We start from the raw sequence: 26,431 nt of genomic DNA, 5'->3' as shown, positions 1-26,431 counted from the left end.
GGGGGTGGTCCTCGGAAGTGGAAGGGCTGGGCACTGGAGTGTCAAGGTGGCAGGACATGGCAGGGCCCGGGCAGTGTCTTCTGCAGACCCTCACCTGAGGTGGCGATGGTGACGATGCTGATGGCTGAGCATACAGAGCACTTTGGTGGTTCCCCACTCAGACGGCTTTGGGGTGGCCCTCCCCATGGAGTGGTGGACCTTTCTGCCCGCCTTGGCCTCAGAGACTGAGCTGTGGGGACGTTCAGCAGTAGCTGCCCCCTGGGAGCCCTTCACCTTGCTGGGCATCAGCCTTCACTAGCTTAAGTTGGCACCTCCCCAAGAATGGTTTCCTGTGGCCGGTGGCCAGCTTTGTCACCAGGGAATGAATCTATCTAATCTACTCAAATCTAATCTAATCCCCACATGCATATGCTATTGACATATGGTTTTGGTGTCATATGGTATCTGTGGCTGAAAGATATCCATGGGGCAATCCTGGAATTTGTGAATTTCACTTTGTGTGACAAAACCTGACTGTGCAGGGGTGATTAAGGTAAGGACCCTGGGATGGAGAGATTATTCTCCATTATTCAGGTGGGCCCCCAATGCAATCCCAGTTGTCCTTAAAAGAGTGGGGGAAGGGGAGATTCGACACAAACAGAAGAGAACGCCTGTGACAACAGAGGCGGAGACTGGAGGGATGCGGCAACAAGCCAAGGAGCCCTTGGGGCCACCAAGAAGCCCGAGACGGCGGGCCATGGATTCCTCACTAGGGCCCCTGTGGGAGTGCAGCCCCGTCATGCTGCCTTCAGACTTCTGGCCTCCTCTGTGAGAGGCAAGACTTGGGTCATTTCTTGCCACCCAGTTTGCAGTCACTTCAGTTCAGTTCAGTCACTTAGGGCAGCCGAAACTTGCACGGTATCATAACAAAATGCACCGCAGGGGTCGCTAGTGAGCTGCACTAAATGAGAGGGAATCTGCTTGTGTGGCTGTCCTCTGGGCAAGGGAGAAGCCTTGACTTTTAAACATGTGCTGTGACTGTTATGGATGTTTCCCTCTGGTTTCTTCCTCTGCCATGTTCTGACTAGGGACATGTTCTGGTGCCATGAAAGCTTTAGTGACTGGGCACTTAGACGCACAGGCAGACCCTGGTGGCACTGGTGAACTCACCCAAGCCCCAGTCCCAGGAGCTCTGTCAGGAGAGGGCATTCAGGAGCTCAAGATGGGGGGCCCAGGCACCCCCATAGGTGTCTTGTCTGAAATCACTAAGGTGGGTGGGCATGAAGGGTCAAGGTAAGCACAGGGCTTTGCTGGATTCTAGCTCTGGATGAAGGGTTTTGTGCCCCAACCTGACCCAGGAGCCACTGTCGATCCCACAGGACCAATGCTTTCCTTCGGAGAGCTTACATTCTGACAGCCGGCCATGGAGGAGTTTGTGGGAGCCAGGCAGAGGACAGTCCTTCCCACTGGGCAGCTCCCAGGACCAGGCGACCCTGCTTCCTCTCATTGGATTTTCCTGGTGGATCCCTGCAAAGATATTTGTTTTAGAACTAGAAAATGTGGCAACTAGAAAATTTAAGCTTACTCAGGAGACTCACACACTCTTTCGGTTGGGCCAGACAGCTCCGGAAGTTGACAGAGACTCTCACTGCCCTCTGCCCACTTTTAAGTGAAGGGACCCTAGTTTGTTTGTTCCTTATCAGAAGGGACTTTCAAGAAATCGTTCCAGGAGAGGCTGGCAGAGGTGACAGTGATGTCTCCTGTCCTGAAGGCCTGCCTGGATCCAGGTGGACAGGGAGTCAGGAGGCCTGGCCTCCCACCCTCCCCAGCCTGTGTTCCCCACTCAGGAGCACGGGCAGGCTAGGGAAGACAGGAACAGGCAGCCCAGGGAACAGAAGTGCATGTTTGCAGTTCAGAGACAGACAGTGAGCCCTTTGGGCAGCAGAGGCCCCACTGCCCAAACAGGTGTTGATCTTGAGGCTGGAAGTGTGAGACAGAATGTTCATAAAAGACTACTTTCCAAGCATCACTTGGCATTTCTGTAATAGTCATTAAATTTTTTTTTGTGGTAAGATGTACAAAAATGTTACCTTTATAACCATTTCTTAGGGTCCAGGTCTGTGACATTAAAGACGCTCACATTGTGAAGTCATCACCATCATCATCTCCGGGACTTCTTCATCTTCCCCAAATAAACACTCTCCCCATCAAATGCTAACCCCCCACACCCCCACCTTCTGCCCCTGGCAACCACCATCCCACTCTCTGTCTCTATGGATTTGCCTGTTCTAGGTACCTTGTATAAGTGGAATCAGACAGTATTTGTCCTTCTGTGACTGGCTTATTCACTCAGCATATTGTCCTCAAGATTCAGCCATGTTGCAGCAGGTGCCAGAATAGAGTTTAATTTTTTTTTTTTTAAAGGTTTACCTATTTTTAGCGGTGCTAGGTCTTCGTCTCTGCGTGCGCTCTCTGGTTGCAGTGAGTGGAGGCTACAGTGCGTGGGCTGCTCACTGCAGCGGCTTCTCTTGTGTGGAGCACGGGCTCTAGGTGCACGGGCTTCAGTAGTTGTGGCCCATGGGCTTAGCAGTTACGGGTCCCCGGCTCTAGAGCGCTGACTCAGTAGTTGTGGTACATGGGCTTAGTTGCTTCTCAGCATGCAGGATCTTCCTGGACCAGGGATTGAACCCGTGTCCTCTGGGTTGGCAGATGGATTCTTAACCATTAGAGGACCAGGGAAAGTCCAGAAAAGAATTCTGTTTTTAAAAGCCTTTTCATGTAACCAGTCTCACTCCATTCTAGTCACCCTGTACATGGGTTATACTAGCCCCATTTTTCAGATGAAGGTACCAAGGCTCACCATGGAGGCTCACCGAGACATGCCTGGAGGTCACATGGCAAGTGAACAGGAGCAAGGACATATTTTTTCTGACCTTCCCCTGGGCTCTGCCCACTTCTCATTGGCCAGGTGATACTGATGGGCCCACAGTTTTTCCAATGTATCCCAACCACCCTTTTAATAACAACTGTCACGTAAGTAGAAAATCAAATCAATTCTGGAAGAAAACCTTATCACTCTCGGTGTCTCCTCTTGTTTTCCTCTCCCCTTCTCTTGAGATGAGGGAGGGTGGTTTCTAAGAATATCTCCAAGTGATGGGACAGGTCAGTTTATAAATACTGTGTAACCTGAGATGATGGGTCCAATTTGAAGCCTGTTGACAGTGAGGCTTTGAAGGATGGGCTCCAGGCGGGGTGTGTGCATGCTCACGGAATGCAAATCAATAATTTATGAGGAGAAGGGCATGGTATGCAAATTCAAGGTATTGGCATTGTGTCTGCAACAGATAAATGCTAGGATTCCATAGAGGGAGGGGCTGAACTGAAGCGAATCCTCAGCCCCTGGGCTCTCACGGGTTCAAACTTGTAACTATGGATGGTGATGACCAGGAGAGGTCAGCATGGAAGGGGACTCGGAAGCAAGAGAAACCTGTCCCCTGGGGCTCTAGTTTCCAGAAGTCCTTGGACGTCCCCATTCCATGATAGCTGGGAGGTTTCCTGAGTGCTTCAGATACCTGGTTTCTGTGGCCAAAGAGTCTTCTGGTGTCAGAGAATTGAAGGTCTGGAAGCCCCAGACCTTCCACCTGTAGGTGGAGGCATCGCTGGGTGGCCAGAGCCACCCACTTACCTGGCTAATCTGTCTTCCGAGAAACCGGCATGGGCAGAGGTATATTGCTTAACCAACCTCATTACTCTTGTGCATTTAGCGGCTCAGGGGAAGATAATACCTTTCAGGTTTGACCCAATTTTAGTTTTTGTTGTCATAACCATGGAAAATCGACCTTTGGCCCCTCAGCAGCGGGCCTGAATGGGAAGTGATTTACGGCAAGCACGCCAGGCAGAATCCCTAATACACTTGCAGGAGAGAGCCACACACCCTCTGTCGCAGCCCTAATCTCTGCTAAGCAGCAATTTCCACGACAAATTCTCATTCTTCCCTGCCACCTGAGCACCCAGCTCCCTGGAGATTTTGAAAATTGCATTACCTCAACTTCAAAGTAGACAGATAGATGGACAGACAGACAGACAGACAAATCTCTTTACTCAGTGTCTGCATTTCCAGGCCACGGACAAGCTTGCTGAACTCTCAATAGTCATTTCTCTGCCTATTCTGTGAGCTGCAGTGTCACTTCCTGTTTCCGATGAGGTAGCAGGCATTGTAGGCCAGGAATTGAGGCTTCATGTGATCTGTTTGCAGAAGTCTTTCCTTTTCTGACTTTGTAGAAGAGACACAATTAGAAGATATATAATATCTTTGATGGGCTTCCCAGGGGGCACTAGTGGTAAAGAACCCGCCTGCCAATGCAGGAGACATAAGAGATTTGGGTTTGATCTCTGGGTTGGGAAGATCCCCTGGAGGAGGGCATGGCAACCCACTCTAGTATCCTTGCCTGGGGAATACCCATGGACAGAGGAGCCTGTCTGGGCGACAGTCCATAGTGTTGTGAAGAGTCAGACACAACTGAAGCGACTTAGCCTGTATGCAATGTCTTTGATACAGAGACAGGAGAATGGGGTAGAGAAATCGAAGGAGAGTAGGTGTATTGGTTAGCTACTGCTGTATAACAAACTACTTTCAAGGTCAGTTGCTTAAAACAAGAATCATTTCTCTTCATTGCTTTCAAGTCCCTGGGTCAGTTGCGGGGTCAACTGATCTTGGTTGGGCTCCCTTTGGGACTGCAGAGGGACTCAGTGGCTCTGCTGCAGGCTGGGTCAAGCTGGAGCAGCCCTGCTTCATGTATCTTTCATCCCCATCCTGGGGCCCAATCATGGCAATAGCAGAAGCACCAGAGAACAGCAGAAACAATCAAGGCTTCTTCTGGCCTAGCCTTGGAAATGGCTCACCATCTCTTCTTCCTCCTTCTGTTGGCCAAACAACTCCCATGTTGAGCCCAGATTCACAGAGGGTGTAAAAAGAGAATCTACCTTTTTAGAAGAAGGGAATGGCAACCCATTTCAGTATTCTTGCCTGGAAAATTCCATGGACAGAGGAACCTGGTGGGCTACAGCCCATGGGATCGCAAACAGCCGGACATGACTGAGTGGCTAGCACACACTAACACACAGCTTTTTAGCAGGAAAAACTTCAAAGTCACATGATTTATTTAGTGCTTACCATGTTGAAAAAGACCCTGTTGCTGGGAAAGATTGAGGGCAGGAGCAGAAGGGGGCTACAGAGGATGAGATGGTTGGATGGCATCATCGACTCGATGAACATGAGTTTGAGCAAACTCCGAAAGATAGGGAAGGATAGGGAAGCCTGGTATACTGCAGTCCATGGGGTTGCCAAGAGTTGAACACAACAGAGCAATTGAACACAACAAACAATGGACTAGTCACTAAATGAAGTGTTCTGTATACATGGTCTTATTTATTCTTTATAGTAGCCCAAAAAGAGAATTATTATCACCCAATTTATAGGTGAGCAAATTGAGGTTGGCAAAGGTGGGTGATAGGGGAGCCGGGATTTTGATCCAAGGTTATCTGAGTCCCACGGTCAGACTCTTAGGCACTATGCCTTCCGGTCTTGTAGCACTGCCCTCTAGCTCCTGGCCCTGTTCAAAGCCTTCTCTTCCCCTCACTGGGTTACTTTGTAAATGGATGGATGAATGGATGAGTGGGTGGTCAGGTTGATGGACAGACGGATGGATGGCAAACAGGCAGACAGTTCAGTAGACAAATGGAATTGACATTTCCAGGGACCTTAGCCTCTTTTTTTAAAAAAAATGTTATTGAAGTATAGTTGATTTACAGTGTTGTATAAATGTCTACTATACAGCAAAGTGACTCAAGCATATATACATTCTTTTTCATTTGTAGTTTGTGATAGGATGTTGATTATAGTTCCCTGTGCTATACAGTAAGATCTTGTTGTTTATCCGTCCTATATAGTATCAATAGGATGGATAAACAACAAGATCTTACTGTATAGCACAGGGAACTATAATCAACATCCTATCACAAATCAACATCCTATCACTCCAGTTTGCATTTGCTAACCCCAAACTACCAATCCTTCCTTCCCCCACCCCACCATCCACCTTGGCAACCGTAGGTCTGTGAGTCTGGTTCTGTTTGGAAAGTGAAAGTGAAGTCGCTCAGTCGTGTCCGACTCTTTGCAACCCCATGGACTGTAGCCTACGAGGTTCTTCCATCCACGGAATTTTCCAGGCAAGAATACTGAAGTGGGTTGCCATTTCCTTCTCCAGGCGATCTTTCCAACCCAGGGATCAAACCCGGGTCTCCCGCATTGCAAGCAGACGTGTTTACCATATGAGCCACCAGGGAAACTCTTCTGTTTTGTATATGCTCATTTGCATTGTATTTCAGATTCCTCATATAAATGAAATTATATGGTATTTGTCTTTCTCTTTCTGACTTCACTTAGTGTGATAATGTCTAGGTCCATCCATGTTGCTACAAATGGCATTATTTTGTTATTGTTTATGACTGAGTACATATATATATTTATACATATGGACCACATCTTCTTCATCCATTCATCTGTTGATGGACATTTAGCTTGTTTCCATGTCTTGTCTACTATAAATAGTGCTGCTATGAATATAGAGGTGCATGTATCTTTTCAAAGTTTAGTTATGTCTGGGTATATGCCCAGGAGTGGGGCGGATGGATCGTATGGCAACTCAACTTTTAGTAAGTGAGTGAAGTCGCTCAGTCGTGTCCAACTCTTTGTGACCCCGTGGACTGTAGCCTACCAGGCTCCTCCGTCCATGGGATTCTCCAGGCAAGAATACTGGAGTGGGTTGCCATTTCCTTCTCCAGGGGATCTTCCCAACCCAGGGATCAAACCAGGGTCTCCTGCATTGGAGGCAGAAGCTTTAACCTCTGAGCCACCAGGGAATCAAAGAGGGATCCTCCTTCTCCACACCCTCTCCAGAATTTTACTTGCAGGGACCTTAGCCTCTTTCTGATGTGTAATCCTAGTTTAACCAAGCCAGGCTGCCTCTGGAGAGGCCTTCCTTTCCTCATGAGCTAACACTCATCTCTCGGTAGTAAGAATGCTGCCTTGAAGGAGCTCTGAAGGAAAGGGAGGTCCTAGGAAAGCAGCTGTCATGGCCAGGATCACTCAGGGAGGGCAGTCTGAAGGCCACTGCAGAGTCCCGGTCGACTTGGGCTTGGGCAGAGAGGCCTCCTCCCTGTCAGACCTTGGTCTAAGGTTCACACCCAGAAGGTAGGGCAGGAGGTGGGCAGGATAGCCTCTGGCCAAGGAAGCAAATGAGGGGAGAAGAAACAGGTTGTGGTGGCCCTTGCTTCTCCAGCCAGCGTCTCTCCTGTCCTCATCTGCTCCTAAGCACCAATAGCTGTTCTGACTGTGACCCTCCGAGCCCCTGAAGCTGAAGCACATTGGCTTCACCAGGGAAGCCTGGCTGAAACCAGGGCCTTGTGGCGGCCGGTGGGAAGCGGTTGGGGGGAGCTCTGCAGTCCTGCAGCCACCTCTCTTGACTTGAGGAGGGGTTGGGTAGATACTGGGTGTTTGCCCAGTGGTGATGGGGTGGCCACTGTACTCCAGAGGGGAAGGGAGCAGCTGTGGGTGCTGGGTGCAGTGCACCTCTTAATACCACCAGCCCTGGGCATGGTGTGTCCTTTCGCATCTGGCGCCCACCAGAGGCGGCCAGGTGTGGATTATGGCTCCTGCTGCGGGTGTGCAAGGCGGCCAGGGTGGGGTCTGGGCGAGGACACTTCCTATGTTGTCATGTTCTCTCCTTTCTTCTTGCTGTTAGGGAGCTGACACTGAGGCTTTGGGCGACAGCGTGCTGACGGCTGTGGCCCTCCCGCCGCTGCTGCTGGAAGCCCCCAGGGGCAAGTCTCTTTGCCCCAAACACGGGACACCCGCAGTATCATTACACTGATCATTGCTTCTTCCCAGACGTATTGATCTGACTCCTGTCGCTGACTCTGGCAAGTCGAAAGTCTCTGAAGCCTCAGGGACCTGAGAGAGCAGCTGTGACTCAGGGTCTGTTGTCAGTCCAGGAGCTGACAAATTTTTTAATTTAAAAACTGAGTACAACTTGGTACTCTGTGACAACCTAGAGGGGTGGGATGGAGGTTCAAGAGGGAGGAGACATGGCTATACTTATGGCTGATTGACGTTGTTGTATGGCAGAAATCAGCACAGCATTGTAAAGCGATTATCCTCCAATTAAAAATAAATGAAAAAAAAAAACAGTAATTTGCATACTGTGAAATGTATGCATGTATGCATGTGTATGTGTGTGTGTGTGCTGAGTCGTATCAGACTCTTTGCAACCCTTTGGACTGGAGCCTGCCAGGCGTCTCTGTCCTTGGGATTTTTCAGGCAAGAATACTGGAGTGGAAGCCCCCCAAATGTATAGGTCTTAATATAGACCAAGCAGTTTTAACAAATGTATGCATCTGTGTAACTATTACCTAGTTTGAGATATGGAACTTCCCCATCTCTCGAGAAAGTTCCTTGATTCAGCACGAGGCACTAGAGTGCCTTCGTGGGGTGATAGGATGCAGGCAGGTGAACCTGGGACTTAGTTCCTGCCTTAGATGGACTGTCAGGATGATGGCCTCAACCAATGCAGGCCTGTGAGACCCCAGCTCCTTTGGGTTAATGTGACTGGCCGAAAGTGGACAGCAAAGGAACAGACAGATAGGAGAAGGGGCCTCGGCCGGAAGGAACCAGGCAAGGTCATCAGCTCATTCTCCCCTCCATACAATCTCACTCATCATCCAAGAAGATGTCCGTGTCCTGTGTGGCAGGCACTCCTGCGAGGGGCAGACAGGCATTTGGCATTCAAGTGATGCTCTTGTAAATACCTGAGACCGTATATGGGAGGCTCAGAGGTGGGTATCACTATACGAATTATCCCACAGCAGGGCCCTTGGGGAATTCTTGGAATGTTTGTGCAAAGGACATGTGGTTACAGTAGCTAGGTGATATATATATATATATATATATATATATATTTTTTTTTTTTTTTAGCACGTTACCGTTTTAAGTTTTATTTCCTGATACTCAGGCTTGAACTGCATTCCCTGTGCCCAGGGGGAGAGGTGTGGCCCAACAGGGGGAACATTTAAAAAACCTTCCAGGAGACACAGTCAGGCTCCAGAAACCCCCAGACCTGGGAGTGCACCACAGAACAGAGGACTCAGGGCCAGGTCGGGCACTTGGACCCCAGGGAGGGGAAACAGTCATTTTGGTTCCTGCATTGCAAGAGGAAAGACCAAGTCTTCACTCAGGCCCACTGGCTTTTATGACCCAAAGGCCACTACACCCCCAAAGTCCTTAGCACCCCTCCCATCAGCACCTCAAAATGCTGGTCCACGCAGACATCCAAGTGTCCTCAGGAGGGAGCCCTGGGAGTCCCCATTCTGCCCCCTCCATTTCTCTCCACTTTGCAAGATTGAGAATCCTGTTAAGGCCTTGGTCCCCTCCATTGGTGATGTAAAGCCAGTCTGGAGAAAATGTCAGCTGTTCAACATCGAAATCCTATTGCCAAATGCTGTGCTTCCATCCCACAGATGCGGGGCAGCGCTAAGATAAGTGAGAAGGAATCTCTGATCCAGTGGTGCTGCGCTATCTGCCCGGCCCACCTAGGAGGGGCTGGAGCAACTGCGGACAAGTCTCATCCTCGCCCCCCAACCCCCGGCCCCCCAACTCCAGACAGCTCCTTCAACCCTACCTGCCGAGCCCTCCCCACCTCCCTCCACCTAGTTCCCACCTTCTGCGCCCCTCCCCCACACTTCCCCACTGACCTGCCAGCTCCCCTCCTCCTGCCCCTCCCTCAGTCCCTTCCCTCCATCCCACCTCCCCCACCCCCTCCCTCAGGTCTATACCCTCTGCGACTCTACCCATGTGCCTGCACCCCTGTCCCTTCCCAGGCACCCCATCTCCAGGTATCTCAGCCCCCCATGTCCCTCCCATACCTCCCTGCACCCTGCTCCCATCACCCCACCCTGTACCCTCCCACATCTCCACTCCCTGTGCTGCCTCCACACCTCCCTTTGCCCCTGTGTTCCCCAGTTCCTTCACTCCTGAAGCCCAGGGATTCCTTCCTGGAGGGTGTTTCTGGCCCCTCCCATCAGGCTCTCTAGATAGCTTGGCCAGGGTCTCGCTACCCAGTGCTGGGGTAACTCCCCTGTCCCAGTCCCTGCCCAGTAGAGCATCCCTGAGCCGGTGTCCCTGGCCTGCAGGAGGGCAGAAGAAAGGGGACAGGTGTGAAGAGGTGGCCTTGATCTTTTCCTGGGGGTGGGCTTTGGATAATGCCCAGGAAGCAGAGTGAGGCTTAACTGTGGGGAGTGGGCTGCCCTTCACCCCGGGCCCAAATCGCAGAGTCTGCTTTGTGAACAGACATGGCCTGAAGATGGGGCTTACTTGGTCTGCTCCAGACTCCCCACCTACACCTGCCCATCTTCCTAGTTCTGGTGAAAATCGCTGACCTCCAGCTCTGTGATACCAAGGTGGGTTCTCTCCAAGTGTGTTTGTCAGAGGGATTGACTTTCTGATATATGCCACTGGCCAAGGGACTCCCCTGCAGGCAGATTTGAGCTAATTCTTCAGTGGGCCTTTCGGGGCCTTCAACCCCCAGCTGTCCTGACTCTCCTGCCACCTGCCCTGCGTTCAGACCTCCTCAGTTGACTGGTAAGCTCCCCTACCTGACCTCCTTCCTGCATTTCTGCTCCACTCTTTGTGCTCGGCTCTGCTCTTACTTCCTTCAGAAAGTCGGTCACACCCTCACCCTTCCTGCATCCACAGTGCTCTGTGCATCCCTTCTGTAGCATCCATCAGAGTGTATGGCAATTTCCTGTTTAAATCATGGCAGTGCACACCCATGCTCTCACCCAGGCTTCAGTGTTTTGCAGGTGGAGGGCAAAAGGTGGTGTTATCACCACCTGTATGGAGGGAGTGGCCCCTCATGGGTGAGCCGGTGAAGGAAGGAGAGATTATGCAACTTGCACAGGATCCCCCAGGTGGAGGTGGCAAGGTGGGGGACACACCCTCCCAGCCTCACCCCTTAGACGCCCCTGTCTGCCCACTTCCCCACTAGACTGTGAACCGCTGAGGGGCCATGCAGGATGTACCCTTGCTTCCCACCGCCTAGTTTGATGTGGTACAGGCTCTCCAGGTTTATTGAATACCTGGAGGAAGTATAGTGGTCACTTGGACTTCCTCCAGCTTCTTCCCCAAGAGCTCATCGAGCTTACTTTCAGTCTTCTCTCTTTCCTCACCTCCCTCGCAATCCAACTGTGTTTTTCTTCACAGCCAAGGGGCCCAACCCCTATAACGGTGTGTGGTGAAGTGGAGGGGAGAAGGGGGAAGGGATGATTTGTCTACCAGTTATTTGGGGCCACTAGGTGAGAATCAGAGTTTTGATCTTTCCATTCACTTGTTCATTCGTGTGATTTTTCATCCAACAAATATCAAGAACCTAGTATATGTCATGGAGAAGGAAATGGCAACCCACTCCAGTATTCTTGCCTAGAGAATCCTGTGGACAGAGGAGCCTGGTGGGCTGCCGACCATAGGGTCACACAGAGTCGGACATGACTGAAGCAACTTAGCATGCATGTATGCATTGGAGAAGGAAATGGCAACCCACTCCAGTATTCTTGCCTGGAGAATCCCAGGGACAGAGGAGTCTGGTGGGCTGCCGACTATGGGGTCGCACAGAGGCAGACACGACTGAAGCGACTTAGCAGCAGCAGCAGTATATGTCAGGTGTTGGGTTTACAGTGGTGAACAAAACAGATATTTCCCAGCTCTCGCAGACTATGATTAAATAAAGAAATAAATCAAAATATAATTAGTTTGTAACAAGTTCCAAGAGAGAGTGACCACAGAACTGGGGACTATGCTAGCTTGAGTTGTCGGGGAAAGCCTCCCAGAGATGTGATTTCCACTTGAGGATGAGAGATGGGATGGAGGCAGCAGTCTCACAAGGAAACAGTGAGTGAGAAGATCTCACCTGGTGTCGGTGGGAGACAGCTGGGTCCCTTAGAATTCCAATCTTGCTGGACCTCTTTGAAGAATCTGTTGCCTTCCTTCTGAGAATGCCCCTTCCTTGGGCTTTTGTGGTATTTTGCAGTCTCATCTTCCTTCTCTTGGGGGCCTGTCCTTGTTCCTCCTTTCTCTCCCACAAACTCCTGGGGTGTCTCAGGTATTCCTTCTCATCACCCGTTCTGTACTCCCATCTTCTCACTGGTGTTCTTATCCAAGCCCATGTCTTCAGCGACCATTTGTATTTTGGAAATTGCCGGGTCATTTACCTATTGCTCTGTAATGGATTACACTAAAATGTAGTGACCCCCAACAACAATCACTTATTAGCTCATAGTTTCTGGGATTCAGGAATCTGGGGGTGGCTGAGCTGAGTGCTTGTATCTCAGTCTTTTGAGAGGTTGCAGTCACCATGTTGGCTGCTGGCAGGAGGCCTCACTCACTATGGCCGTTTGAGTGTCCTCATGCCATGGCGGCCAGCTTCCCCCAGAGTGAGTATGACCTGACCTCAGAATCGATCCACAGTCACTTCAGCCATGTTCTCGTGGTTACACAGACCAGCCCTGGTCTGATGTGAGCAGGGGCTACATAAGAGGATTGGAGGTGAGAATTATAGGGGCCACCTTGGAGGTGGGCTGCCACAATCTCTAAAGCAGACAAGACTGTTTCCTAAGTCTTAGATCCCAGCACCCAACCATCTACCAAATATCACTCCACCCCCGACATACCAGGGGCGCTTTGAACACATGTCCAACTCCACAAACCTGGAAAAATTGTATTATGCAATTGTTAACATATGCAGAAGTGTAAAAGGTAGGTTATAAACTATCAAGCCAGCTGAAACCTCCTCGGTGTAACCTTCCCTAAGTCCTGTCTATCATACCAACCTCCTTCTGCCCTTTCCCAAATCTTAGTTTCTCACTTGATTCCTGGTGACAGCCTCCTGATTGAGATTCCTGCCTTGGTTTTTACTCCTTCCATCCTGTCCACACTGGCACAAGAGCAAGCATCTGTAGGGCACACATCTGCCTCGTTTCCTGCTTGAAATTCTTCAAGAGAGCTTTTAAAGTCCTTGGTGTGACGTTCAAGGTGCTTCATGATCTGATTCTTGACTTGCTGGCCAGTGTCGTCCTCAGTACTTCCAATCCCACACCTCCTGCCCCATTATCTGCATCCCTGGAAGACATCTCGCCTGCTCCTCCTTGCTTGGCTCTGCACCTGCTGTCTCCGCCTCCCCTCTCCTTGAGTCTCTCGCTCACTCCAAGGTTGGCACCTCCTCTGGGAGCAAGAACACCCTCTCAGGATGAGGGAGGAGCCTCTGCCCTGGGTTCCACACATCCTCTGCCCATCCCTCTCAGTGGCACTTCAGTCCTTCATTCCATCACTCGAACGCACTCATTTAACACCTGCCACGTGTCAGGCACTGTTCTAGGTTCCAGGAACGTGGCACCAAGCAAAACAAAGGTCTGCTCTCTGGAGCTTGCTATCCGTGTGAACCCTTAGCCCACTTCGGCCCAGATTTTTGGTTTATCGTCATCTCTCCCTCTGCAAGTTTCTTGGGGGCAGATCAGGGTGGTGTATCTGACCTGTGTCCCTAGCATCTAGAAGGGACTTGATGGACATTCAGCGCAGGAATGGTGCTTTCTGGAAGGGCCAAAATGTGGGACCTAGATGACCTGAAGTCTCCTGAGTCTAGAACAGACCTAGTTAACCATTCCAGGGTCTCAGTCATCATTTCCTGGACACAGTATCCCTGGTTTGGTGAGGGAAGCAGGGAAATGGGCAGCAGAGACTGAGAAGGCTTTGGATCATGCCCTTGGCAAGACCATCTCATCGAGAGTTGCTTGGGCTTGCACGTGACTCCCTGGTGTCTCCACCACTGCCCAAGACTCAGCTATTAATTACCCACCTGCCAGCCTTTCAGCCAGCCTTGCAGACCACTTGGGTCCAACAACCATGGCCCACCTTGCTGGCGTGTGTCCAGCACTCCATGAGAAAGAAGGCACTGGCCGCCTTCAAGGCTCCCAGGGAGCCAGCAGTAGCTAGACTGGAGTTCTCCTGTGTTTTGGGAACATTTCGGGGTCGGGGTCTGGAGTCCCTTGGCCACTGGTCCCAGCCTCACGTCAGCGGTTCTGAGCCCCCCAGCTTGAGCCTGGCTGTCAGTCGGGTCACACAGTTTCCAGCCGCTCCTCCAGAAATTGCTTTCCTCGACCTTGGGGAAAATTGCTTCCCAAATGACACCCCTCCATTTCACAAGCCTTAAACACAGCATCAGGGACACATAAATTACACGAGGCCCTTCCCATTCCCGTCGGCTACATTGAATAATGTAGCATTTCAACAATACCTAAAGGTACACTATTATTAAAATACACTGGTATTAAAAAAAAGAAGAAGCAACAGCAGCAGAGCTACATTAAAATTGTCACAGACTCCCACTAGATGCCAGAATCATAAAACCCAAATTATTTTTGCCAGAGAAAGGATTCATAAGGCATGAGGGGAGTTAGGAATGGAGCTGGTTTCACACGAGTGGTTTAAAAATGGGAGGAGGAGATTCATTTATTCAGAATATTACATATCCTCTGTAATCTTTACAACTGAAATGTGATGCTTCATGTTCTTCTCCTGGTTAAAGAAATAGCAGGTTTGGCTTTCTTAGCTTGAGCCTCATTTCAAGCGCTGGTTTTGGTTATTAGCTCATGTTTTGGGGGAAGAAGAATGAGGAGGAATAGATGTGATGAGAAATTGAGGGGAATGCCGTCGGCATCCCTGAGAGATGCCTTGAGAGAGGCTGAAGAGAGAAGATGGGAGAAAGGACCCTGGCTCACAGGGAGAAGCAGGTTTCAGAGAAAAATAAGGAAGAAAAACAGTGCCTTGCAGGCAAGTGAATGAGGACTCCGCAGTTTAACAAATGGGTATAGTCAGCAGGGGGTGCTTCCCAGGGGGCACTAGTGGTAAAGAACCCACCTGCCAATGCAGGAGACATAAGAAACACGGGTTCGATCCCTAGGTTGGGAAGGCCCCCTGGAGGAAAGCATGGCAACCTGCTCCAGTATTCTTGCCTGGAGAATCCCATGGACAAAGGGACAGTCCATGGGGTCACAAAGACACAACTGAAGCAACTTAGCATGCTTGCATTCATAGTTAGCAGGGGGCTTCCCTAGTACCTCAGCAGTAAAGCACCTGCCTGCCAGGAGACACAGGTTTGATCCCTTAGTCAGGAATATCCCTTGGAAAATGAAATGGCAACCCACTCCAGTATTCTTGCCTAGGAAATCCCATGGACAAGGGTGCCTGGCAGGCTACAGTCCATGAGGTTGCAAAAGAGTCAGACAGTGACTAAAACAGCAACAAGCAATAGTTAGCAGGATAAGTAGCCCTGTTTGTTTGGATATTTGGATGGTTTTTAAAAGTGCATACTGAATCCCTGCCATTATTCTGAATTTTTTCTCAGTTTTATTGAGATGTAATTGACATATATCTTTAGGATGTACAACATAATAATTTGATATTTGCATTTATTGCAAGATGATCACCATAATTAGCCTAGTAATATCCATCACCCTCACATAGTTACATTTTTTTTTTCTTGTGATGAGAACTTTTAAGATCTACTCTTGGCAACTTTCAAGAACATACCTATAATTCTGGAGACCTGGGTTCAATCCCTGGGTTGGGAAGATCCCCTGGCGAAGGGAACAGCTACCCACTCCAGAATTCTGGCCTGGAAAATTCCATGGACAGAGGAGACTGGCAGGCTGCAGTCCACGGGGTCTCAAAGAGTCGGACACGACGGAGCGACTTGCACTTTCACTTGGTAGCACTGTCACCGTGCAGTGTTACGCCCCCAAAATGTGTTCGTATTCCAACTGGAAGTTTTCCCTACTCACCACCTTCACCATTTCCCACCCCCGCCCCCCACCCTCTGCCTCTGGTAACCGCCAGGCTATTTCTCTGTTTCTATGGCAAATCTATGCCATTACTCTGAACTTCATTTACTTTCTACCAGACCAAACGGGAGAACTAAAAGCCTCCCTCCTGTGCAGTGAGATGCAGCAGGAATGTGTGGTTTGGGGAGAAAGGCACATTTCTAAGATGTGTATGTTGAGTCCTTTGGGATTTTTCAGCTTCCATTTCTGGAGTCCCTGTGGGAAGCCGCGCAAGGAGGCTGGCACATCTCTGGCAGTATTAGTATCCTCATGAAAACAACCAAACAAGGTACAACAAAATCCCCAAAACTTGATTTCTGAAGATTTCAGAGTCCTTTGGGAAAATCTTTGCTATTACCAATGGAGTCCCCTCTACTCCATCCTGCCCGCCCCTCCCCACTGCCTTAGGTGGCTCCTGGCATTCATGGCTGACCTTTATGAAGTGGCCTGTGGCTCTGGGGGCCCTGAGAGCTCATTTGGCTCCTTGAAGCATTAGGAGAAAATGCCTCTGATTTAGTGCAAAGCCTTCTGAATGTATTACCCCTGTGCTTCTGGGAGGAAACGATCAGGTGACGTTCCAGACATCATGCCTCATGGAGCATCCCGATCCCTGGCGTGCGTCTGCACACAGGAGTCTCTTCAGATGAGTCGAGGGGGCAAAGGGTCAGGGCCGTTAGTTCTGCTTGTCCCGGGTCACACAGCGCGTCGGAGATAGGGCTAGCTGGAGGAGAACATGCTCCAAGTTCTTCCTGCCCCGATGCCCCAGAGGCTCCAGAAAAGTCACCCAGTCTGTCATGGGGGCAGGTGTCCTGTGCATTGTTCCAAGCAGATGAAGGGCTGCACTTGCAGGGCCACATCTGCCCAGAGGGGGCGCCGTTGTCCACACCCCAACGCCCAATGGTGCTGTGTGCTGGCAGGCGGCCCAGTGAGGGCTCTCCAGCGAGGGCTCCAGCCTGTTAGCTCACCCGCTGTCTCTGCTTCTCTGGGTTGCCTCCACCTGAGTCCCGTGAATAAAGCCTCTTCCTCAGGTAACTTGTACATTACACAGGACTATTCTCTGGCAAACCTGTCCTTGGGCCCTGAAGTCCCAGTGAACTTTTCTCTTGGAGATTTGGAAACAAATCCAGAGTATCTGCTTGGCTGTTGGACCTTTCTCTGCAGGAAGCTGTGAGCCTGAGGGGTCTTCGGTGGGCCTGGATTGTCGGCTTTGCTGTGTAGAACGTGAAGGTCATTCTACCTCTGGGAGTCGGAGACCATCCCGCTGACAGGCAATAATTAAGAACAGTTAATTCCACGTGTCGGTTTTCAGGTTGGCTGGGAATTTTAATGAGAAACATTACTCCCGTGCACATTGCCCACCCAGACGCGCCTCCTTTCTCCTTCTTTTCTTTGTTCACTTAACAAATATTGGCCGAGCGCCTACTGTGTGCAGCCCTGGGCCAGGTGCCAGGAGCCACGGTGAGCAAAGGTCAACACCAGTCTGCCCTCGCGGGACTCGGTTCAGTCCTACTTCAGCGACGGTGGTTCAACCCTTCTTCCCTCTCCGTTCCCTCTCCCTTCCTCCTTCCTCCAGTCCTTTCCTCTCTCCCCACCTCCTCACCCCCTTCAGCCCCCTCTCTCCCAGACCGACGCCCCTGCTCAGCCCCTCAGGACAGTGTCCAGCCCCATGGGGGGGCAGAGGACAGGAGCCCTCAGAAAGGAACGGAGGGGAGACTGCCCGGTCCCTGGCAGAGCTGGAGGCTGTGTAGCTGCTCGTCTGGAGGGCTGGAGTCTGAGGGTGGCCAGAGGACCTTGTCATCCACACAGTCTTTTCTAGAAAGAGCCTCCAGTGAGGCCTGGGCCCCTTTCTGTATTGGCTTATTTTTTGCAGAAGACACTTTCTAGAAGTCCAGGTGTTTATCTTTCCATCTTTTCTCCCCAGTGGCAAGAATCCAACAGGAGGCCTTTTGGGGCCGGAGCGCCAAAGGCAGCCCCCAGCCTCTGGCCACCTTGGGAACAGAGCTGGGGGCCGGGCTGGCTCAGCAGCCACCGTGGGCTGGAGTGGTCAGAATGGGGCACAGGCCTGGGAGACTTCAGTCCACAGCTGAGATGTGGTGGTGGTCGGGGTGGGGGGTGGTTGGCAGTGGGAATGGGCTCTTTACTGTCCTCTGAGACTCAGCCCTCCCTCCTGCCCAGGCTACCTGCCCCACGCCCTTGGCAGGACCATGCCTGGGGCTTTCCAGATCCAAGGCTTTTTCTATATCATATCTCCAGCCTTCCCAGGAAACAGGCCTCTGTCGATCCCCAAATTATTTTGAAAGCCCCCGCCACTAATGCCAGGAGAGTGGATCCCAAAGCAGATAGAGGGGGCAGGGAAGAGTCCTGGCCAACAGGAAACCCTTGTGCCCCAGTGACCCTGGGGTTCTGCAGGGGGTGTGTGGGGGCGGGGGTGGGGCCTCAGAGGCCCCCACACCCCCTCCCTCCCTGCAGTGGTGGGGGGTGAGGAGGCCTGGCAGGTTGCAGGGCAGCAGCTAGAGGCCCCTGCCTGCCTCCTACACAGGGTGTGCCCTGCCAGAGGCTGGAACCACAGGTGCCTGGCACTGAGCATGCCACATGGTGGGGGCACAAGAAATGTAATTCCAAGAAAGAGGAAGATTCAGCTCCCTCCTGCGGCCAGTCCGACTCTTTTGCCTCAGAGTCCAGAGTCTGATATGACAGGCTGTGGCCTTGACCCTGGGCCCCGCCCTGGGCAGCTTGGCCTCTTTGCTTTTTTTGCCTTATCAACTGAGCTAATCCTGTGGGCCTTGAGAGAGGTATCCTGGTGACTTCACTACTCGGCCTTTACCTCCTCCCCCAACCACCGCTGCTGGGCTCCATGCGCAGGAAGGGACCAATTCCTTCCTCTGCAGCCCGGGACCCAGGGCACTCCACCTGGGTGGGCCCTGTGGGCCCCAAAACTGAGGGCCTGGCTTCTGTGCCGTGGGTGATGGTTGGTGTTTCCTGCTGAGGAGTGAGGGAAAATGTGCCAGTGCAATCAGGGACAAGCTGTTAGATAATCTCCCATCCGCTCGGGTGGAGGAAAACACACGGAGCTGGGGAGGGGGCCCCCTCCAGTCCATCTCAGCAGGCACTCTGTGCGGGGCAGAGTCGGGTGATGGGCAGGTGGGGGACATGAATTTGACCCTGGAGAAGGTGGCCTGGATTGGAGGATCGAACATGACAATCAAGGTGCTGGTGACTGAAGGAGTTTGGGGACATCCCTTGGTGGAAAAGGAATGCCGGTCCTTGCCTTTTGTACTGGCTGCTGATAATCAAGCGTTTATTATACAAGAAGCCAGCCTACCTGCCTTCTTGCCCCAACAGCTGGGGTCACTACCTGGAGCTGCCTCCACGTGGGCTCCCTCCACTCCCAGTTGAGCCTCTTTTCTCCCCCAGCCCCTCTCCCCTAGCCATCCATCTCCTTGCATGGAGCCCACTGACCTGGGAGAATCAGATCATGCACTTATCTCTCCCGTGAAAAGTGGCCTGTGGAGCTCAGGGCTGTTCCTGGCCTCTCCCATGCTCAGGTCCTAGCCCTGTGCCTGGCACGGATGGCCACTGAAAAGGGGGTTGTGCCCACACATTTCTCTGCAGTTGGCAGCACTCTGTGAGGTTGGCCCTGCCATTTGGGATGGGGGCCATCTCTCTCCTCAGTAACTGGATTTTAAGAAAAGGAAAAAACTGACAATTTTTTCTTTATTATGTTTCAAAGCTCTGTTGTGAGATTTTTGGGGACATGCCAATGGGAGTCTTTCCACTGGGGTAGGGTGGGGGGCAGAGCTGAACCATCCCCTGGCCAACAAGACCTCACAAGCCCTCCCCAAAGCCAGTCACTGGGTTGAGATAAATTAAGCAAAGGAAAGACTTCCAAGGCCCAGGTGCCTCCTACACTCTACAAAACCTAACCAGCCACCACCAACAAAATAAACACAAACAACCAGATCACTTCTGTTTTCCTGGGAATTCCTGCTCTAAAGGCTGATATGAGACACTGTTCTAAGTAAATCTAAGAGTGCGAAATGAGAATAAAAGTTGGGGGTTGTTTATTCATTCGCTTGATGAATACTGAGTGAGCTCCAGCTATGTGCTAGGTGTGTTCCAAGCACTGGAGATATAATGAATAAAACAGATCAAGTGTCTGCCCACAGGAAGTTGGCATTCTGGGTTGAGGGAGGGGGAAAGAAAGACCACAGGCAGCAAATGCATCTATGTGACAGCAGATTCAATAGTTTCTGGGAAAATTCATGGGGAAAAGAAGGAAGGAGTACCAAGGGGATGGTGGTTATTTCTGATAAGGTGTTTGGTTTCCAGATGACCTCTCTGGAAAAGTGTCATGTAATGGAATCCCTCATGGAGGCAAACCCCAACTTAGGTAGGGGAGTGCAGTCCATGTAACAGCTGGTAGAAAGGTGTGATGTGGGGTGGGGGTGGGGGCGGGGGAGGAGGCATGCTTAGGTCTGGAGGCACAGCTGGGAGGCCTGGGGACTGCAGGGGTGGGGGAGGCAGGGAGTGGGCATGGTAGGGGGAGGGGCCAGTGGAACAGCAGGAGGCTGCAGTACCAAGGGTCCTGTGGGTAGAGGAGGATTTACCATGAAGTGATGCACCCATAGGGCTTCCCTGATAGCTCTATTGGTAAAGAATCTGCCTGCAATGCAGGAGACCCTGGTTCGATTCCTGGGTCAGGAAGATCCACTGGAGAATGGATAAGCTACCCATTCCAATATTCTTGGGCTTCTCTTGTGGCTCAACTGGTAAAGAATCTGCTGGCAATGTAGGAGACCTGGGTTCGATCCCTGGGTTGGGAAGATCCCCTGGAGAAGGGAAAGACTACCCACTCCAGTATTCTGGCCTGGAGAATTCCATGGACTGTATAGTCCATGGGGTTCCAAAGAGTCGGACATGACTGAGCAACTTGCCCTATGCACCTGTGGAGCCCCGGGTAAGACCCTGCACCTTACTTTTGCATCCACCACCTTGTCTTATTTTCTTAGAAAAGGACACACTCACCCCCCAAACCGTGTAAGCCTCATAGTCCCCAAACCTGGCCTGACCTGGTTTTCAGGCCATTGTAGCAAATCTGGATGTTACCTCCCAGTGAAACAGGACACCGTTGGGAGGACGCATCAGGAGAGTGAAGTGAGCAAGGGAATCTGTTAGAATGAGAAGGACAAGGCACTTGTCAGAGTTGGTGTGGCCATGGGTCCTGGAATCTGAACTGGGTGAGGCGGGAAGCGAGAGCAGCGGGGGATGAGAGACAAAGAGGGGTGAGACGGGCACATCGGGGTCACCAGAGAATCACAGGGGGTTGGGGGCAGGGCTCCACAGCAAGAGAGCTGGGCGAGCCGCAGAGGACGTCCCACCCTGGGCAGCAGTCCGGCTCTAATGATTTGTTTTTCACAAGGTTCCCCTGATTCCCTGGGGATGTGATCCCTGATGGCAACAAATTGGCTTCGAAGCTGCTCTCTCTTCTCTTGTTTATTAACACCAGTGTTTGTTTTATATATTAAAAAAAGGCATGTTGGCTTCAAAGGCATTTACATTTTTCCTTTTCTTTTCCTTCAGATTGGAAAGCTGCCTCTGAGACTCTGAAGGTTTTCCTGCTGATACTCGCTCCTTCCCAGTAACCCTCCATCCCAAGGGGAGCCCCAGAAAGAACACCAGGGGGGGCTTCCCTGCTGCCACAGAACCACCTCACCCGCCACTCCAGGTAAGGCCGCGCCTGCCTGCCACCACACCCGTCCTCAGAGTTTGCATTTGTGATGGAAAAACATCTTAATGAGGAGATTTTATTTTACATGAGGGAACGACAGGGACCTTCTTTTGCTGGCTCTAGTTTGCAGATTGTGGGGTCTTCTGTGTCTTCAGGGAGAAGGACGGGGAGAATCGCAGAACCGCAGGAATGCCTTGGGTCGGATTTTGTAAGGAGTGGCTACTGAAATCTGTCAGCCTGGTGGGGAGTGGTTATTCCAGGAAGGAGGGTGGACAGGGCGCCCAGTCCACCATCTAGTGTCAGCACGAAATGCCACGGTGGCCAAGGTGGGGGTCTGACCCTCCCTTGCATGGCTCCGTGCACTTTCCCCTGTGGCCCAGGGATGGGATCTGATGCCTTCATCTGGCTCTAGAGGGAACTCATGATTGCCGCATTCCCTCCCCCAGTGGCTGGACTGTACTTCAACCCTGGCACTCGCCGCCTAGAATTATTGGCAGGCCTCACAGGCTTAGGGCCTGTCCCCCGCAAGACTGCCCCACTTTTAGCTGCAGATCTCAAGGACGTTTGCACTTCTGACCAAGTGGTTGCAAATTCACAGGTTCCCACAACTGCCTCAGTTTTGATAATTTGGTAGTACAACTTGCAGTACTCAAAGTGCTGTGCTTTCCATGAATCTTGGGAAGATAATTCTTGCTGCCTCCATGAAGGAGGTTGCAGGGCCCAACTGCCTCGCCTTTCTGTGGGTTTGAGAACCAGTATTCTCCTAAAACAGTAAGTGCTTGGTGTCGTGGAAGTTGAAAGCGCCAGACCGGCCAATCCCGATGGCTGGTCCAGCCGTTTGGGGCTGGGCGGGCTGGCTACGCAAGCTACTTTTCCACCTGGAGCTGTTTCTGGGCGCACAGGCCCTTTCTGGCTTCTGAAGGTGTGCTTGCAGCTGTGAAAAAGGAAATGCGCATCAAGGTCTTCTCCCTTCCAGTGGGGTGAAGTCCAGGGGAGAGAGGCATCAAAGGGAAGACCCTGGCGTCCTGTTCGCCCTGAGTAGCTTGAGGCCTGCAGAGGGAACTGGGCTCTGTGTCGCCTTCTGATCACCTCCAGGTGGGGGTGGGCCTCTTGATGGGAGAGGGCCAAGCACATCCATCAGTGATCAGGGTGCTGGCTGCTGACCCATGCAGACACCCTGCCACCCACTGCTGGTGCCGCCTGCTTTTCTCAATGGGATCCAGATGCAGGCTTCAGACCAAACCTACTATCCGGGTGTGCCCGTACATCCAGAGCTGAGGTCCAGAAAGAAAATGAAGGATAGGGCAGCAGGCATCCCAACTGGCTCCTCCCTCTCAGCGGCCCCCTCATCCATGACTTAGTCATGAGCAGCAGGAGCAGACATTTTGGAGAAAAGTCGACCTGGGAGAGGGAGTTTGGGGAATAGCAGATGCCAACATAGGGCCTATGGAGCCCCTGCAAATATACATCTTCCATGCCCTTTCACAGTGGAAGGTCTCCTGGAGAAAGTGCTCCCCAGTGGTGCTCCGGGATCAGTGATGGAGAGATTACAAGGAAGAGTCTTCTGCTCGGGTGAGCAGGCTGTTCCATTTCCGGTGGCGTGTAGGACTGTCGAGTGTATCTCCTGGTCATTGCAGATGTGTCCTTGATGGAGCCTCAGGGTCAAGTAGGGGCAAAAAGGGTCAGCCCAGGGCACAGAGGGAAAGCTGTTTCCTTCCTAGCCATCGTTCCATCCCTGGCTCCCTTCTTCTGCCTTGGAAAGTGTCCCATAAATTATAACCCACCCGGAGGCTCATCTTTTAAATAAGGATTTGATTTGGATTTTACTGTATAGTAAATTCTGAGTCCTTATTAAAAACATGGGTGGATATTAATCTGCCGCAAAGTGAGATTTGTCTCTTACATGCAGGGGCACAGACTGGGGCAGATGGGTCCTCCAGATCAACGGGGAGGGAACCCCCCTGTCCGCATCAGGAACAGACACTCGCTGGGCGTCACCTGCTCTTCTGTCCGTGAACCTCCCCTTTCTCTCTCCCTTCCCTGTCTTCACTCTCATTGGACAGTCTGACTCTTTCCAAAGCCTGGTGCTGTGTGTTACGGTTGCTCATATGAACAGAGGGCACAGCAGGCTGTTTCTTCTCCAGATGTTTTCTGGGGTGAGGGAACATCTTTGTTCTGGAGATGAACAGTCTGACCTCTAGCCTCTTGAGAGGCTAAAACCTGCAGGGGGCAGGGAAGAGTCCACACCAGGGTTTACTCTTCTCATCCAAGAAAGAGTGGCTTTGGGTTGGGCCAGTGGCACCTTTTCCAGCACAGGGGACAGTGTGTGACCGAAGCAGGGGCTGCCACACTCATCTTGGGTCAGGCGTGGGTGTGTCGTGGCTGTGAAGCTGGCAGTTTGGGCTGTTGTTCCCCACCCCACAACATTAGAACTCATCTGTCTACCCCTGGCCCCTACCCTAGGGGATGGACCCCTGAGGGGCAACATGCGACTTCCCATAAATCATTCCTGAATGAGCGTGCTTCCTGCATCATCCATCACGCTCATCTCTTGTCTGCTTGTTTTTAAAAGCTGTTAAACTGGAATCCATCACATGGCACCCTCGGGGGGCCAAGCTGCAGCAAAGGCTGCCCGCATCAGCAATATTAATGCACACGGAGCTTTCTGAAGCATCGAGGTAAATGTCTCCCCGGTGGTGAGGAGACGGAGAGCGTGACTTTATCTAGTTACACCAGAAGCTAATGGGATGTTTCTCTGACACTTGCAGTTAATACATTCCTGCCATGCATGAGGAAGTCCCGGTGGCTGCTGGGTGGAACAGGTAATACCCACCTGAACGATGAGGCTGGTGTTTTTCCCTTCTTGCAGAATCACCTTTTATTTGCTTCTCATGCCTGATATTTTAATTCGAAGACTTTAGCTGAAGCCAGCCTTTGGAAAGACAAATCTTTCTAGAAACACCGGTGGTTGCTCTTCTATTGCTAAATGTATTTTGGAAAAGAAGATTTGGAAGGGTACTGAGATCAGCTTTAATCCTTGCTTCTGAACCTTCACGGCTAGAACAAGTTCTGGGGATATGCCCACGCGGGAGGGGGAGGAGTCTGGAACCCTCTCCTTATATTCATTCTCTCTCTCTCTGTCCCCTTTCCTTTCCTCTAATTGCATGAGGAAGGCCTGGACCCTGTTTCTCTGTGGCTGGAATCTTCCAGGCTCTTAAACATTCACCTAATTGACCAGTGCTGGGTTTCCCTCCAAGAGCTTCCCTGCGGGGCTCAGACGGTAAAGAATCTGCCTGCAATGCAGGAGGCCTGGGTTCAACCCCTGGATCAGGAAAATCCCCTGGAGAAGGGAATGGCTGCCCACTCCAGTGTTCTTGCCTGGAGAATCCCATGGACAGAGGAGCCTGGCAGGCTACAGTCCATGGGGTCGCAGAGAGTCGGACACGAATGAGCGACAAACACACTTGCCTCCAAGAACCTCTCTGTCTGTCCCGGGCAGATGTCACAAACCTCGGTGGCATCAGTGATATTTTGTCCCATCTGCTTTGGACTTTTCCGATATCCTTTTCTGTGCCTCGTGTTTTGCTGGTTGAAGGATGAAACTGCTTGTTGGCAGGGCGGGCCGATATTTTTGGTTGGTGACCTCTGAACTCTGGGAGTGAGCAGCCCAGGAGGCTGGGCGGGTGGCAGAGGGCGCTGTCAGAGCACCCCCTTCGCGCCGGAGCTGTCCATTAGAGCCCATTAGCCACTCAGTGTGTTAAAGCATTAAGAACAATTAAGGGTGAGAAGAGTTTCCAGATGTAGCTTCAGCTCCGGGGCTGGAAGGGAAACACTGCTGGCCACTCCCCAGATGGAAATAGTCTGAGAGGAGAGGCAGGCATCAGCAGTGGCTCCTAGAGCCCAGGGCTTTAGGGTGGGGAACCCACAGGGGGCTCCTGATTCAGACGCTCGGTGGGAGGGTCCTGGGGCCGTGGCAACAAAGGACCACAAACCAGCGGCCTTAAGACTAACAGAGATTTATTCTCTCACAGCCCTGGGGCTGGAGGTCTGCAATCAAGGTGCCAGCGGGGCCCGTTCTCTCTCCAGATTCTGTGCTCACTGCCTGTCCCAGTGTTGCTTGGCTGGCAGACACGTTTGTTCTAGTCTCTGCCTCGCTGCATGGCTTCTCCCCTCGGTGTCTGTCTATCCCTGTCTCTTGACACAGTGCGCCCCTCTGTGTGTGTATGTGTGTGCCTATATTTTCCCTCGCTTTTTGAAAACACCGGCTAAGGGTTAGCACCCCTCACCCCGCCCCCTGAGCCCCGCACTCCAGGAGACTTCATTTTAACTTGATCAACATTCACAGACCCTAGGTCCAAATGAGGTCATTGTCACAGATACCTGAGGATAGGATTTCAAGATATCCTTTTTGGGGGACACCATTCTACCTACTGTATCCTCTAAGACTACTGGGGAGGAAGGTGAGCCTAGACACCTTTACTACTTGTTCCTACCCCCCAGAAGTACTGTCATTGGTTCATTTTAAAAACAATGATAAGAATGTACCCATGAGCCAATTAAGAACTGAAGGCCAGAACCCTCAAGCTGTAAGAGCGGCTTCTTGAAAACCCCAGCCCAGGGTCATAGGTTGTCTGTCATTCAAGAGGCAGCTGCAGCTCCAGGAGCTTTTGCCTGAGATCCTTTCCATGTCACTCACTTGCCACCAATCCCACTGTTAAGACTGGTCTTAAGAACAAACCAAGC

General features: G+C 51.6%; 1 protein-coding gene across 1 annotated transcript in view; it reads left to right on the top strand.

Moving 5' to 3' along the window:
* The window catches only part of RBFOX3 (RNA binding fox-1 homolog 3), a gene marked incomplete in the record, with an annotated part of 435,130 nt that overhangs the window by 92,702 nt on the left and 315,997 nt on the right, over positions 1-26,431 (top strand). Inside the window, 1 exon segment of the mRNA XM_045164762.1 lies at positions 21,541-21,685.

Source organism: Bubalus bubalis, chromosome 3 (genome assembly GCF_019923935.1).
Source record: "Bubalus bubalis isolate 160015118507 breed Murrah chromosome 3, NDDB_SH_1, whole genome shotgun sequence".
Lineage (NCBI taxonomy): Eukaryota > Metazoa > Chordata > Mammalia > Artiodactyla > Bovidae > Bubalus > Bubalus bubalis.
Note: the sequence above shows the minus strand (reverse complement) of the source record. Positions and strands in the feature narration are given on the sequence as shown.